The sequence below is a fragment of the Canis lupus genome, chromosome 10, assembly GCF_011100685.1.
Source record: "Canis lupus familiaris isolate Mischka breed German Shepherd chromosome 10, alternate assembly UU_Cfam_GSD_1.0, whole genome shotgun sequence".
Taxonomy (NCBI): Eukaryota; Metazoa; Chordata; class Mammalia; order Carnivora; family Canidae; genus Canis; species Canis lupus.
Window position 1 is genome coordinate 31723541 of NC_049231.1, and position 15053 is coordinate 31738593.

Consider the following 15053-nt stretch of genomic DNA (forward strand, 5'->3'; position numbering starts at 1 on the left):
CAGGGGTGGGTATATCCCCTTGCTGCCTTCTTTCCACAATACTTGTCCCCTAGACTCTCACGTCTTAAATATGTCACATTCACACCAGCCACAGTTCCCTTCCATCAAGTTTCTAATGGTATCAATAGGATACTAGGATTTTTAAAATCTGGCGTGTGCTCAGAACTGAGCCAAGTAAGATTGTAACACAAGTCATGAACAGAGGCTGGATCCTTAAATCTAGCCAGTGTTTGGCCTTAAAGGTCACTCCTCCCTTCTTCCTTTTTCCTCCAGCCCCTATAAAGTGCCCACTCACTGATGCAGCCATTCTGTTCAGCAGCCCAAGATGAGCATCTTCCCTATGCAATGCAGATAGTATCTCTTACTTTCTTCTTCCCTCCTCAGCATAGTACAGGCAAATGGAAAAAAGTAATTTTGAAGAATCCTCATGTGAGCAGTGTCTTACCAGTGGGACTTAAAGACATTTCTGGGAAAAAACTTGATCAGGGAAACCCTGGATTAAACAGAACTAAACAGGTTACTGTGCAGCAGGACTTCTCAGAGTCTTTACTATGCTAATGGTCATTGTGCATCTCCAAGAAGGAAATACAATAAACAGCTTTCCTAAGTGTGTTGGCTGAATGAACATTTCTTAGGACTGGTGTTTGAAAGATCACACCCTGGGAAACACTGCTTTAGGCTTTCCCACAGTACATGGAAATCTTCCTTGCCCCTATCCTCACAACTCACCTGATAAATTACAAGAGGTGGTGGTGCTAAATTTCTGCCAGGAAAGCAACCTCAATTCTTCCGAGCCAGACAACGAGGTAGCCTTCAGGGAGGACCCAGGAACTCGGTATTGGAGAATGGATAAAAGTCTCAAGACAGATTTGGAGGTTCCTGTCTTAAGGCTCCAAGGAACTATAATCTGCAAAGTGTTGTAGAGAACACCAAAGTCATGATAACAGAACAAAAGGAAGTAATTCCTATCTTTCTAGCCTGGTGGGATAGCAGGCAACAAGCAAACTGAATTTGTCTTTCCTGACATTCTAATTGCCTGTTGTTCACCTGGCCCAAAATAAAAGACATTGGCCTCAAGACAGCAAAAGCAGACAAATAAAAGTAACACAGATCTCCAGCCTGTAGGGAGACCCAAATAACCTTAATCTGAAGTTCTTTTAATATGACCCATTTTCAGTATTTGTTTATTTCTGTACTTTACCTGCATTTATTGAGCACCTACTAGCTGGGATGGCCTGTGGTCAGGAATACCCATCAATTTCCAGGCAACAAGGCTATTCTTAGTTTTCTGGTGTCTATTTAAAGAGCACTAATCCTCTCAGCATCTTCCTCCTGCAATTAGACTCATACCATTTTCCAACCTGGTACTCTGACCTCGCCCAACTGAGAAGGCAAAATGGACAAGTGTTCTTCCCACACTGTTGCATAGGGCCAGGAATCTGGCCTTTGAGGGCTCAGGGCAGCCTGAGAATCAACCAAGCCAGAGGAGATGTGCCTGCTTTGCCCGGACCTTCCAATCAGTGCTGGAGTCCAGAGCCTCCTTTGCTGGTTCTTACTGATAGCACAGTGAGGCAGAAAGTACTAAGAAGTCAGGAGGGGTATGATACAGGCAGCAAAGTGGGACAGTAAGGGAAGACCCTGGACCAGGGAACAGATGTACCAGCCCAAATACCAACTTTGCCATTGCATGGCTGGCTGACTTTGGGCATAATTTGTAATTAAGAGCTTGGACTCAAGTCTAGCATCCTGGACTCAAATCCTGGCTTCATCATGTACTAGCTGCATTTTAGGCAACTTACATAGCCTCTCTCAGCCTTTTTTCCCATGGTGACAATAATGATAATAATTCCTAATGTGTAGGTTTATAGAAAATAGTAAATATATATGTATGTGAAGTTCTTAGAATAGCTGTCAATAGATATTAACTGCTTTAATATTTAATTCCTCTGAGGCCAGGTTTCTTCATTAGCAAAATAGAAATCAGAGTGCTTTCTCATTGGGTGATTATGAGAGTCTTAGGAGATAATGCATGGAAATGTCATGCAACATGACTCCATAAATGTTAAATATTACCAAATGTTATTATTTTTATTCTCTTTCCAGCTCCATCTCGTAGGCCAAACTACTCTACCTCTTTGGATCTTAGTTTCCCCATCTGTCAAGTGAGAGCACTAGATCACATGGATCCTACAATATCAGAGCACAGGGGTTCCCTGCACTGGGACCTACATGGCCTGAAAGTCACTTGCCACAAAGCTGAGTCAGGAGCCTCAGAGTCTTGATTGGCCAGTACACCTACATTTTCCCCACATTTTTGTGCACAGCTCATTAAACAACTGGAAGGAGAAAAAAGATGCCTTGCATTTGCATGCATTCTCTTGACCTGCACCGTCCTATTCATGTGGTGGCCATTAACCAGAGGGGGCTGTTAAGCATTTGAAATGTGACTAGTCCAAACGTAGATGTGCCTAGAGTGTAAAATACATACTGAATTTCAAAAACTTATTAAAACCTTACTAATAATTTTGTAATTGACTACATGTTGAAATGATATCTTGGATAATATTGGGTTAAGATAGTATTAAAATTAAATTAACCTATTTTCCCCCCTTTTTTTAATGTAGCCATGAGAAAATTTAAGATTACATACATTGCCTGTGTTTGCAGCTCTCAATATTATTTGTCTTGGTCAGTGCTAGTCTAGCCTTGGCCTTTCTGTCCCCCTACTTAGGAATCTCCCAATAAGAAACTCTTCTCCAAGGGATATAGAAGGAATTTGAACTATTTGGGGTTAACTTTTTTAAACAAAATAAAACACAGATGTTGACTATCCAGGTGGGGCATTAAATTTTAAGAGTCTCCAGGAATCTACTCTGGCTTAAAGGGGCCCTGAATAAATAAAATCCATCAAGCCGCCAAAGCATCCCATGGTGTTAGCACACTCATGAACACCTGAGGTTTGACATCTGCACTCTGGTTGCCCCAGCCATCTCTTGTCTTCTCTATCTGAAAAGTATGACTAATGGTTTGGGTTTCATTTTCCAAGACAATTACCACTGTTTAGCATGCTATCCTAGCAGCTTAAGACAGCTTTTTCTTATGGAGCCGTTCTGTGCTTAACATGCGAAAACTGATTTCTTTTGTCTTTGTCTGTCTGTCTGTCTGTCTCTCTCTCTCTCTCTCTGATACACACAAGAGCTAAGTACACAATTGCTTGGGAAGGCTGGAATGATATCTTTCTCAAATGTCATTCAAGATACTTTTATTTCATGCCTACTGTGCATCAGGCAATGATCTGGTAAGATGTTACTCTCTGGATTACAGCTGGCTCACCATCTAGGGGGAGGCACCAAGTAGTAATAATATGATGACTGACATTAATCAAAACCCTCACTACATGCCAGGCAGAGGGCCAAGCCTACAACTCCCATTATCTCCATGAATTCTTCTACAACGCTAGGAGATTAAGAGTACTGTTATGGTGTAGTCCATTTTATAGATAAGAAAAATGAGGCTTAGAAAGATTGACTTGCCTGGGATATACAGCTAGCTACTGATGGAGCCAGAGTTTGAACCAGGCAGTCTTAACTCCAGAACCTGTGCTCTGAACCTTCTCAGGAACTGTGGAAAGTGCGATAACAAACAGAAGCAGTATTCTCTGGTAAAACAGAGAACAAGGTACATCATTTTGCCTGAAAAACCAGTTGGTCTTATTTGCCAGAGACCCTAGAGCCTGAAAGAAATTCAGACCATCTAGACTCGGGGTCACAAACTGGTAAGTCACAGGGCTGCATCTGGCCCAACGACATGTTTTGTCTGGCCCACACACATATGCGTGTTTCTCATTAACTGTGCCAAGATTTAAAAATCAAAAGATTTCACATTAAAATTTTGGATATCGAGCTTTTCCTAAAAAAAACGGAAATCTGGTAATATTACTAGGCTCACGTTCTGAGAGACTGGAGCTGAGTACTAGCTGTCCCCTTAAGAAGGTACATGGATGCTTCAGCTCACCACAGTTGCTACCATGCTCTGGTGCCTCCCCCACTGCAAGGCCAAAGGTGAGCTGCTACTTAACATCACATTTGCCCATTGTTTTGTTATTTATCTCAGAATAAAGAAATACTTTTAGTACCCAGTGATCCTTCCACAGTGGGAAAACAAGAGACGAGGTAACCACATATGTGTATATTTGGTAGAACCGAGTAATGTTTCCATATGTTTCATAGGCAAACATCCAGCTTCTATGACTGGCCTCTTTAGGCATTAGGGTTTGTGATCTAACCTAAGTGAAAGGTAAGAAAACCCAGGCCAAGAGAGAATCAGGCAAAGAACAAACTGGAACTCACATCTACACTTGACTATTTCAGGTGCAGGTTTTTTGCACTGTACTCATTTGCTCAGAAAGGTACCCTGAGAATAATATGAATAATATGGATTCTCTTGCATCTCTCAGCCCTTCTGGTAAACATTTGTATCAAGAAGCTACAGTCGGGGATCCCTGGGTGGCGCAGCGGTTTGGCGCCTGCCTTTGGCCCAGGGCGCGATCCTGGAGACCTGGGATCGAATCCCACATCGGGCTTCTGGTGCATGGAGCCTGCTTCTCCCTCTGCCTATGTCTCTGCCTCTCTCTCTTTCTCTCTCTGTGACTATCATAAATAAATTAAAAAAATTAAAAAAAATAAAAAATAAAAAAATAAAAAAAATAAAAAAAGAAGCTACAGTCATGGGAACTTGAGGGTTTCTGTCCTATTGTCAGAGAGGGGAGTGGATTGCAATTGCCCACGAGGGCACATGTTGATCTGTGGGTTCCAAATCTCCCTTTTCATTCATGTGAACTAAGTTCCAGCAGATCACACACATTTTTAACCACAGGTCTTCATGTTAGCCAGGCTTTCACAAGAGAAGTCTTCTCAGCTACATAGGTTTGAGCCAAGCCTTTAGCCAAATTTCCTGGAGCAAGGGACTGCTCAGATAGACTCTGGATCTGGAAGACCTTGTTTTGATGAATATTGAGTCTAAATCCTGCTTCTTATCCATCAGCTTCAGTGGTGGTGTTAATGGGGATCAGAAGAATTTTTACCACGCTCTCCAGACATCAATGACAGATACCAAAGTGACCTTAATTTTAAATTCTAGCCATCAACTAGGTCTGCGAGGTTGCTATCTGTTTGGCAAATCAGCTCTTCTCCAACAGGAAGTTTGGTGGTCAAATATGTCATCCGATAAAGTATGTCTGCTCATTAGTGGTTTTGTCCAATTGAAGCCCTCATCCACTTTTACAACCACAGAGATCCTGGCTCTTATCTTAATAGACATATTTCTAAAGAAGTTACCTTCTAAAAGGTGTTGTTGATAGATGTAGGTACTCAATTATTCAGCTAGACTAGAGAGCCCCTTTGAAGAGAACTTGACATATAGTAAGTATTCAGGAAAATACTGTTACTAGAAGTATATGTGAAAAAGATGCATATATACCACACAGAGCCAATATTGCTCTTTTACAGATAAAAGCCTGAAATCCAGAGAAGTTGACATCACTAGGGTGTTTCCAAAACCAGATGGTGACCCAATTCTAGAACTCAAGTGTCCTGATTCCAAGCCATTGCTCACTCCTGTACACTGTGCATCTCCTAACCCCAGCATAGACAAGGGTAGATGGGGACAGGGAATATGGACTCGACATCCAAGTTCAGTGTCACTAATCCATTTCCCAGGCCCTCCCCAGCATCTTCCACCTGTGCCTGTCAGAGTTTAGGAATATAGAACTTGGCCTCCTAGTTCCACGTGTGGGCTGTGTGACTGAGCTCTGGAATCATACTAGTTGTCACTCTCCACATCTGTTTAACAAGAACAGTGACTCTCCCCATCCTGCTTTTCCCTGGGGGATGTTGTAATTCTCAAATAAGATCAAGTGGACTTAAGACTCTAGAGAACTTGGTTATTGGTTTCAGTGTTTTATGGGAGGCAATGTGGTTAAGTGGGAAAACATTAGACTGAGGGACAGGGGTCAAACAGCCATGATTTTGAAACTTAGCCCCTCTTTATGTGGCCCAAACATCACATCTCTCCAAGCCCCATTTTCCTAACCAAAAATAAAGTGAGAATACTCATTCTGCCATATAATGTAACACCATAACTAAAAACTAATATTTCTTGAACTTTCAGTATGTGGTAGACTCCATGCTAGACATTTTCCTTGAGTTTTTTTCACTTATTCACTAACCCCATGTGGTACTATTATTTCCCCTCATTTTGCAGATGAGCAAACTGAGGCCAGAGAATTTACCCAAGCTCATGAATGGCAGAGCTCACAAGAGCTACTATGTTTCCAAATTTCAAAGGCTATGAGTCTATTCATGATGATCAAGTCCAGGTCAAATGGAAATCCCTCCTAACTCATGAACCATAAGCACTTCAGCCAAACACTGGTGATCCATTAGGTCATCAAACCATGTCCTCATGAGGTCTGACCCAGGTCGTAAGGCTTGCCTTCCCATGCCTTGATCTGGGGGATTGAAGGAGCCCTGAATTTCTGAATTAAACAGCCCTTCTCTATGGGCAACTGGGCTGTCAGATGCCTGGTGCCCCCATTTGAGAGGGACGGGGGTAATTGCCATGTAATATTTAAGGTCTCTGGTTCTAGAATAGCTGTGCTCTGCTCAGGACTTCCCCCCTTCCTTCCCCGCCACCCCTCCCCCCCCCCCATCCATCCCCTGTCATTCAAGGGGACTCTGTTTTTCTACTGGCTGAACTTTACCTTGGGCTCTCTGAGGCCAAATCTCACAGCTTTCCTTCCCTTCCCCACCCCCACAAACAGCCAGGTGGCCAAAGGCCTGGGAATACTTAGCATCTCTCCTCTCTGCCCTGAATGCCACTGTTAGGTGATAAGATTTACGTGAACATAAATCAGAACTGGGTGTTGGGCAGCACGGACCATTCCTTCTGTGGCAGCCAAACCGTCCCAGGTTCGCAGATGGCTATAAATGAATCAGGAAATGTTCTCTAGGCCCCCCTCCCTTCTCTAGACACTAATTTTTTAGCAATCAGGCAAAAACTCTTCTGAGTTCCAATACAGCTGGGACGGACACCTTGTGACCTCCTGTCAAATGCTATTTAGTGAATCCCTTTAGCTAGGATCAGTACATACTTGTCTACTCCAGCCCATCAGAGATTAACACAGGAAATCAAACCCCTGAACCCACATCACCTGCTCTGGAAGGGTATGAAGCTTAACCAGGACATATTAGCTACCTGCTAGCTCTACAAGCCTGTTCTTAGTGCTGTGGGTAAACAGGGAGATGGCAAGAGTAGTGAATGCGTGGACCTGCTCACATGGAGAAGGGATGATAAACTGGTATAAAACTAAATGACTCTCAGAGGAGTGAAGAACAGTTATCTACCAAGGGTCTATCAGCTATTTTTAGCACTTCAGTAGGCCAACCCAAATCATACAATAAACCATCCAGTCACCCATGAGAAAGCTTCTCAGGCTTAATAAGACACCAAGTTTCATTGCTTTTGACTGCAGTTAGTTTGTGTATTAGCTGATTATGTCAGGAAAAAAATGGCTATTATCAGCCATTATAATTATATTTTAACCGGTTTTCATGGAAAAATCATTGACACACAAAATGTGGCAGGTAATTTTTCCCAGCATTGAGAGAATTAGTAAAAATCATCCTTAGCATTGAAAAGGCTGGTTCAGTGGAAAGAGCACCGGGATAGAGATTAGAAATAGGGTTTGAGGCTTGGTTTCATTAGAACCACACAGCAATAAAATTGGGGGCAGCAGGGGAGGCCAGAGCTGGAGAGGCTGGCTATGGAAGAACATCAAAGAGAAGCATAATAAAATAAAATAAATTTAAAAAAATTAAAAAGAAAAAAAAATTAAAAAGTATTTTTAACAGCAGATAATCTTTTAAAAAAAAGAGAGAGAGAAGCATATTGAGTGGAACCCTGGCAGTAGAGAGTCAAAAAACTAATGTAGAGGAGGTTCCAAAAGGAACCCTGGCAGTAGAGAGTCAAAAAACTAATATAGAGGAGGTTCCAAAAGATGTTCCTGGGCTAAAGAGTCATAGCCCTTGGTCTATGCTGATTTAGATTACAAATTTTGGATGGATTAAGCAAGTTTAGATTCTATTTCTTAGAGGTGTGATCTTGGACAAACAATTTTACCCTCTAGCCTCAGCTCACTCACCAGGAAGCTGGGATGGGCCATGTCTACTTCACAAGGTGCAAGGATTTTCTTACAGTGCCTGGAGTACAGTAAATACACCTCAGGGAAAGGTAGTTATCATTTTGAGTGATCCCCTGGTGGAGTGGTATTTAGAAATCTCCAGCTTTTTTCTCTGGGAGTATGAATGGAGTATTATGGCCAGAATATGCAACTGGACTTATCAAGTAATGCAGACAGTAGAGCAGGTTCCTTCCCTCTCAGAGGGTTTAGATGGTCCCTCTGGGTGGTATACAGCCCTTAGATCTTTTCCAGCCCAAGAATGACTCACTCTGGGAATTTTCCATACAGCTTTGGATAATTTGGTTTTTACTAAAGATAGTGTTTTTAAATGTGTTCAAAATTTGAGCAAGGTGTGACTATTCTTCTATGCCAGTGCCAGGGAGTGCATGGGGAAATGGGACCAAATGAGACCTGGAGAATAGGAAGTTGATGAGGGTGTTCAAAACCCAGGGGACAGCATGGGCCAAGACCCAGACAGAGAATCTGAACAGCAGGAGCTGGAAGAGCCAGTGATGAAAGGATGATGAAGACGGAGGCAGGGGTCAGACTGGTCCTCATTAGAGCCATTTTATGACACTTCATCCCAAGAGTTCAATGAAGGGTTTTAATCAGGACAGTGGAATTGTCTGTCCAACCAGACCTTTTAGTTCCTTTAGTTCCTCTAGTTCCTTTTAGTTCCCATAATGACTCTGGCATCTTTCTTGGCTAGAAACCACTGTGCTTTCCCCTCCACAGTCCATCTCCAGTCCCCATGGCCTCCCACCATTCCCTCCAAGCATGATCCAAATGCAATAGCAAGAGTAGTAGGGAAACAAAGGGATAAGTCCCCTCACTGTCACTATGAGTCTGGCTAGGACCAGTCAAGAAGGGGACATCTTTAAGTCAGCACATAAAACCCTGCACACATGTCTTCAACCCTGCAGCTCAGCCTAAACCTGAGCTTACAACAAAACCCCAAAGTCAAGCAACTTAATCCAATGAATGGCCCCCTGCTTATTATGAAAGCAAAAATATAAAACCATATACAACTGAATGACTCCCAAACTGCATCAAGTCAAGAGCCATGGCTTTCCTGGCATGTAAGCCTCTCCCTCCCTATAAAAATACTCCTGTCAGCTTGGTCTAAGTGGTCTTAATTTTGCTCCCTTCCAGAGGGACAAAAGGATAAGCAAAAGAAAAAAAACTTAGAAAATCAGTAAAAATTATAAGCTGTTTTCCATTTGAGAAAGGCATATAAAGTCTCTCCAGGACAGGACTATAATACTCCCTCCATTCCTTCATGTTGCACATCCAAAAACAACTATGTGAACAAAGCCACTCTGGAGGGCAAACTAGCAGGTGCTGTTAAAATTTAAAATACACCTACCTGTGTCCAGGAATTCCAGTTGTATATTTGCTATAAAGAAATATTAGCACACATGAACCAGAGAAGTAGACAACTATTTTTTGCAGTGCTCTTTGTAAACATGAAAAGCTTTTAGAATCCTAGACATCTATCAGTAGGGAAATACATTCTACATACATTCTATACTTACAGGGATATATAGTATAGTAATGTAATAGGATAAAGTAGTATATAATATACCATATTATATAATATACGGTAATTAACATCTAATATAGTAGTTGAGTATATTTTAGAGCCAGCTCACTGGGGTTTAAATATAGGCTCTGCTGTAATCCTGACAAAATCATCTGATTTTTCTAAGCCTCAATTTCCTCATCTGTAAAGTGGGAATGACAGGAGCATGCTTGCCTCAGAGGACTGTTTAGAGAATTAAATGAGTTAATGCATGTTAACTATTTAGAATAGTGCCTGGAACATAATAACCACTCTCTACCTGTTAGCTTTTTATTTTTTTAAAAGATTTTATTTATTTATTCATGAAAGACACAGAGATAGAGGCAGAGACATAGGTAGAGGGAGGAGAAGCAGACTCCATGCAAGGAGCCCAATGTGGGGCTCGATCCCAGGACCCTGGGATCATGCCCTGAGCCGAAGGCAGGCGCTCAACTGCTGAGCCACCCAGGCCTCCCTACCTGTTTGCTTTTTAAAATATAATCCCATGGAACACTATACATAGGATGAAGTAGATATATATGTGTATTAACTGGGAACAAGCCCTAATACATGTTGTTCAATTACAAAAAGCAAAATGCTATATGTGGTATTCCACTATTTATGGTATTCTATCATTCATGTATTAAGGGAAAAACTACTATAAATTTCTCTTGGGTACCTATATATATAAATGCATAGGGAGGAAAGGATCTGGAGAAGAATCTAGAATTAGAGGAAGTGCTCAAAACAAAGGTTACTCTTATCTAATTTTAGATAGATGATAGATAGATAGGTAGATAGATGGATAGATACACATGTACACATAGTTACATACACACATGGATGTCGAATGTATTCATAAGATAACTTTTGATTTTTGAAATGTGGAGAAAACTTAAGGGCCACGGTGTTGCAAGTTATTATTCCCCTTTTATAAATGAGGAAACCAAAGCTTAAAGACATCCAATAACATGCCTAAGTGCGCACCGCCAACAAGCCCCAGAGGAAGGATTTAAACCTAGCTCTGCCCACCCCATGACCTTTCCACCACCCCACACTGCCTCTCAAGGCTGGCCACCCAGGAGTTGACGATAACAAAAGCTAGAAGAAGAGTTCTCCTTGTCCATACTGGCTGGAATGGTAAAAGCCAAATGCAATGGAGAATTGTGTTGTTGTTTTTGTTTTTAATTAATGAACCTGTTGGAATGTGCCATTCAGCAGTGGAGCTGAATGGTTCCTGCTGTTCCTGCAAAACAAACAAAAGTCCCTCCACCCAAGCCACTTCTGTGGCCACTTTTCTAGCCTTATCTATCCAGGGATTGTGAAAGGGACACAGAACTGTGGGAGAGGCACCTTCTCCAGCTAGCTGGGACCCAGTCTCTGATCTTCCTGCCACCACACCAGCCATCTACATAGAGTGGGCATCTTGCCCTGGGCAGCCCCAACTCATCCCCATCAAGAAGGGGAAGAGTCTTGAAGCCCATGATGTCTTGTCTCCATTAGCTTTACTTCTCCCTGGATCTCAGTGTGATAATCTAAGTCATTGTTTATTTTGACCTGGTGGTTTTGAGAATTCTTTCAGTTCTAATAGCCAAAGAACATTAGAAATTTTCCTTTTTCTCTATTTATGTCCTAAACTAATAATAATTTTTCCCTTCCATAATATGATATTTACTTAAAACCTCAGGTCATTTTGGCTCTTTTCATATTTTTAACAAAAACTTTCCCAAATCAATAAGTAAAGCCTTCTTCGAATGTTAACCCTCCATTCCCTTTCAGTCCAAGGAAGGGTTGTTTACCTTAGAATATTAAGGGTAAATGAAAGTCAAAAAGGTTTTGAAGAATTGCCTAGCTAAAAATGAATTCACCTTACCATTTAGTAGCTGGGTGACCTTGGGCAAGCACAACCTTTCCTAGACTTGATGTTTTCCATCTGAAAAAAAATGGTCGTGATACCTACTCTTAAGGTTGCTGGGTGGATGAAGGACATGGAATTTATGAAGTGCTTGCACCCAGTAGGAGTCTGAGAGGTGTCCCTTCCCTCCTTTGTAGAGCAGCTCTCCTCTTTCTGTGGTTCCCAAGATCCGAACAGCCTGGGTCCTCTCTGAAGTCTGATCCTTTTTATTTTCCTTCAGTCACAAAGCCCAGTGTGGATGTGTGTGTGTGTGTGTGTGTGTGTGTGAGAGAGAGAGAGAGAGAGAGAGAGAGAGAGAGTCAGACAGAGAGAGACAGAGAGACAGAGAATGGGTCTGGCTTCTTTGAAAATGGCTTCTTTGCTAAAACCACAACCTCAGATCTGATACCAAAAGAATCTGCTGGCACTGGTCCCTGTCAAAACAATTCAGAGATATCCAAGGACTGTCCTCCAGGGCTGGCAGTGGGCCCCCAAGCTGAGCCTCACTCGTGAATTCCCAAGAGGCTCTGGAGTCAGGCCCCCAACACTCCATGGCACAGCCCCATTCCTCTATGCAAAGGAGGCTGGAGAGAAGGGTTTGGCATTCTAAAGCAAAATTCTCTCTCTCTGCTGCCTGCCTCCTGAAGAAACCACACACACACACACACACACACACACACACACACCAATTTTCAGAAAGCTCTTGGCACTGCCTACCCCTTCCTGAGCTGGACAGAGCTGCTGGAGCAGGATCTGCCCAGCCAAGGCTGCCTTCTTCATTCCCAACCCCCTCTCTTCCCTCCAGAGTCAAGGTTTTGTCAGGAGTTACAGGGGTGCTGACTGGTGGGGAGGGGGTCAGAGATATCCTGGCTGCTGCCAAGTCCTTTTCTTTCCCCCACAGTATGTTTTATAAGCCGGCATGTAGTTTATTCTTCTCCTAAACACTTCACTAGGGTGCAGGGCCTGGAGTTGCCATAGAAACACCTTTTAACTCCTCCCCACCCAGAAAGCAGTGCCAATCCCCAGGGCTTGGGAAGGGGGCGGGGGAGAAAGGCAAAAAGAGACACCTGTGGATGAGGAGAAAGGAGAGGGAAGGTGATGGGGGTTCTTTAGACAAGGCCAAGTCGGGCATACAGTGCTTTGCCCAGCAACATGGCACTCAGCCATGAAGAGAAAACAGCCAGGAAGGTCTGGGAAGAGGAAGCGGGTGGTCTGGCTTGAGCACCTTTAATGGGCTACAGCATTGATTGCTGGGGTCATAAGGGTCAAGGAGAATGGGGAGCTCCTACACATTTCCTTCAGCGTGAGGGCAGGCAGAGCTTCAACCCAGACTGGAAAGGAGAAGTGCTATATGAGCAAGGAAAACTGGGAGCCACCTACTGGACACTAGCAGGGTACTGTAAGGCAGCGGAGGTCAACAAGCAAGCAGCCCACATCCACACCTCCCATTTTTAAAAGCATTATCTCATCCCTACCACTAGTGCAGTGCACCAAACCCAGGCAGAACAGTTCTGGATTGGTGCCAGTGTATCGAAGATTTTTGTTTGCTTCTTTTTTATTTTTGCTACCACAATGTTCTGGTCTATGGGTACTTCCCGGTAACTTAGCTTTCCTCTGGGCAGTTTATTGAGGGCAGGGATTTGTTAAATAAATCCAGAGAAATTACAAGAAACTTTCTGCATCAGCCCAGACCCGCAGCAGGAAACCTGAGTCGACCAGTGCAACCCATTAAAAGCAGGGTCTCCTTGCTGCTGTTTCCACTGTTCTCTGGTGAACTTGCAGGGTGAAAACCCAAAAGCCAAGGGCAAGGGGGAGTCATGAGGTCTCACTCTCCCCACACACCAAAAACTCTGAGCAAACACCCCCAAGCCATTGTCAAGCAGAAGAGGGTACCCTGAGTCCACCTGTCAGCCTCCTGACCTCCTCACTGAGCAAAACCAGAGCCCAGCGGCAGCAGCAGCTCCCAACACTATTCAGGTGGGAATGTCACCAATGGGGTAAGGAGGGACAAGCCAAGTAGAATTTGGGTGGGAGCAGTCAAAGGAGAAGGAAGAAAACCTTCCAGGCCTCAGGCAGCCCAAAAGAATCCTTCAGGCAATCCACAAACCGAAGGGCCAGCTGGATTCCCCTGGGGAGAGGGAAGGGTATACAACATGGGCCCCAGGAAACCTCTAACAAGGGTGACCCCAGGTCACATAAACACCCATGCTTGCCAACTGGACTGACCTTCTGGTCACCACAGCCACCTCCCTGACTTCTCCTAGGCTCAGCAGGGCCCACCAGCAGCGCCCCTCCCAACTTCAGCTGCCTTCCCTGCCAGGCTCCTGTCTCCTCCCCCTCCCCTGCAGCACACTTGTGGAGGCCCTCACCCAGGACCCAGTGGAAAATTTTCCTTCTTCTTTATGACTTAAAACACACACGCTCCATTCTTCACCTCTGAATCGACACAGGCAGAAGAGGGCAGCTAGACTGTGCCCCACCCCACCCCAGCCCGAGTACACACACACACACACACACACACACCACACATACACATACACACACACACACACACACACACACACACCCCGCAGCAGGGGCCACTGGACTTGCATGCTTTATGAGCTGGAAAGGAGAGAAGAGATGTTTTCCAGCTGCTACTCCACCTCTGGCCATCCAAACACAAGTGTCCCAAACACTCCCCAACAAGTTCTCCCAGGACACTTGTGAGGCCCTGGATTAAAACTGGTTCTACTTCTTACTGAGTCTCTAATCAAGACACAAAGTCCAGTTTGGAATTGTCACCATGATGTGATCGTTGGCATCTTTGTTCTTTTGGTGACAAATCTGTTTTCCACTGCTCATTCTCCCCCTCCCCACATGCATTCAAGCAAAAAAAAAAGAAAAAAAAATAACCTTCCTGTGAATTCTCACAGCTATGTGATAAGTGATCCCTCACACACGCCACCTCCTGCTTGCTATCAACACTCTCAAATACAGTTCCTCCGGGAAAGGGTCAACCCACAGCTTTCTTCTCATTTTTCCCTTAAATCCACTCAAACTTGGCAGTCTAAGAAGCTCATTTAGCCTTTGCCTGGGAAGTAGGAGGCTGGGTTGGGTGTCAATGAAAAGAATAAACTAAACGGGTGCAGGAGAAAATGCAAACTCAGAAAACTTCAAGATTCTCCTGCAACTTTGTGCACATGGCTGGCAACTTTTTTTAAACTATTGAACAACTCAGTACTTCAGTTAGTTGGCATTCCAAGTTTTAGGAAAGCCCTCCCACCCTTCTCCCCCAGCCCTTCTCTCTTGAGAGTGAAAAGGGAAATTTTCCAGATGTCAAAAGGACCAATAGGGGCCTCACGCCCTAAAATGAGAGC

The 15053-nt window shown here is 43.7% G+C and overlaps 2 protein-coding genes across 4 annotated transcripts in view; one reads left to right on the forward strand and one right to left on the reverse strand.

Annotated features, from left to right (window-relative positions):
• SYN3 (synapsin III) overlaps positions 1 to 15053 on the forward strand; it is a 453900-nt gene that overhangs the window by 191719 nt on the left and 247128 nt on the right. The gene's annotated exons all lie outside the window — the stretch shown is intronic.
• Positions 1 to 15053, reverse strand: part of TIMP3 (TIMP metallopeptidase inhibitor 3) — a 54150-nt gene that overhangs the window by 38718 nt on the left and 379 nt on the right.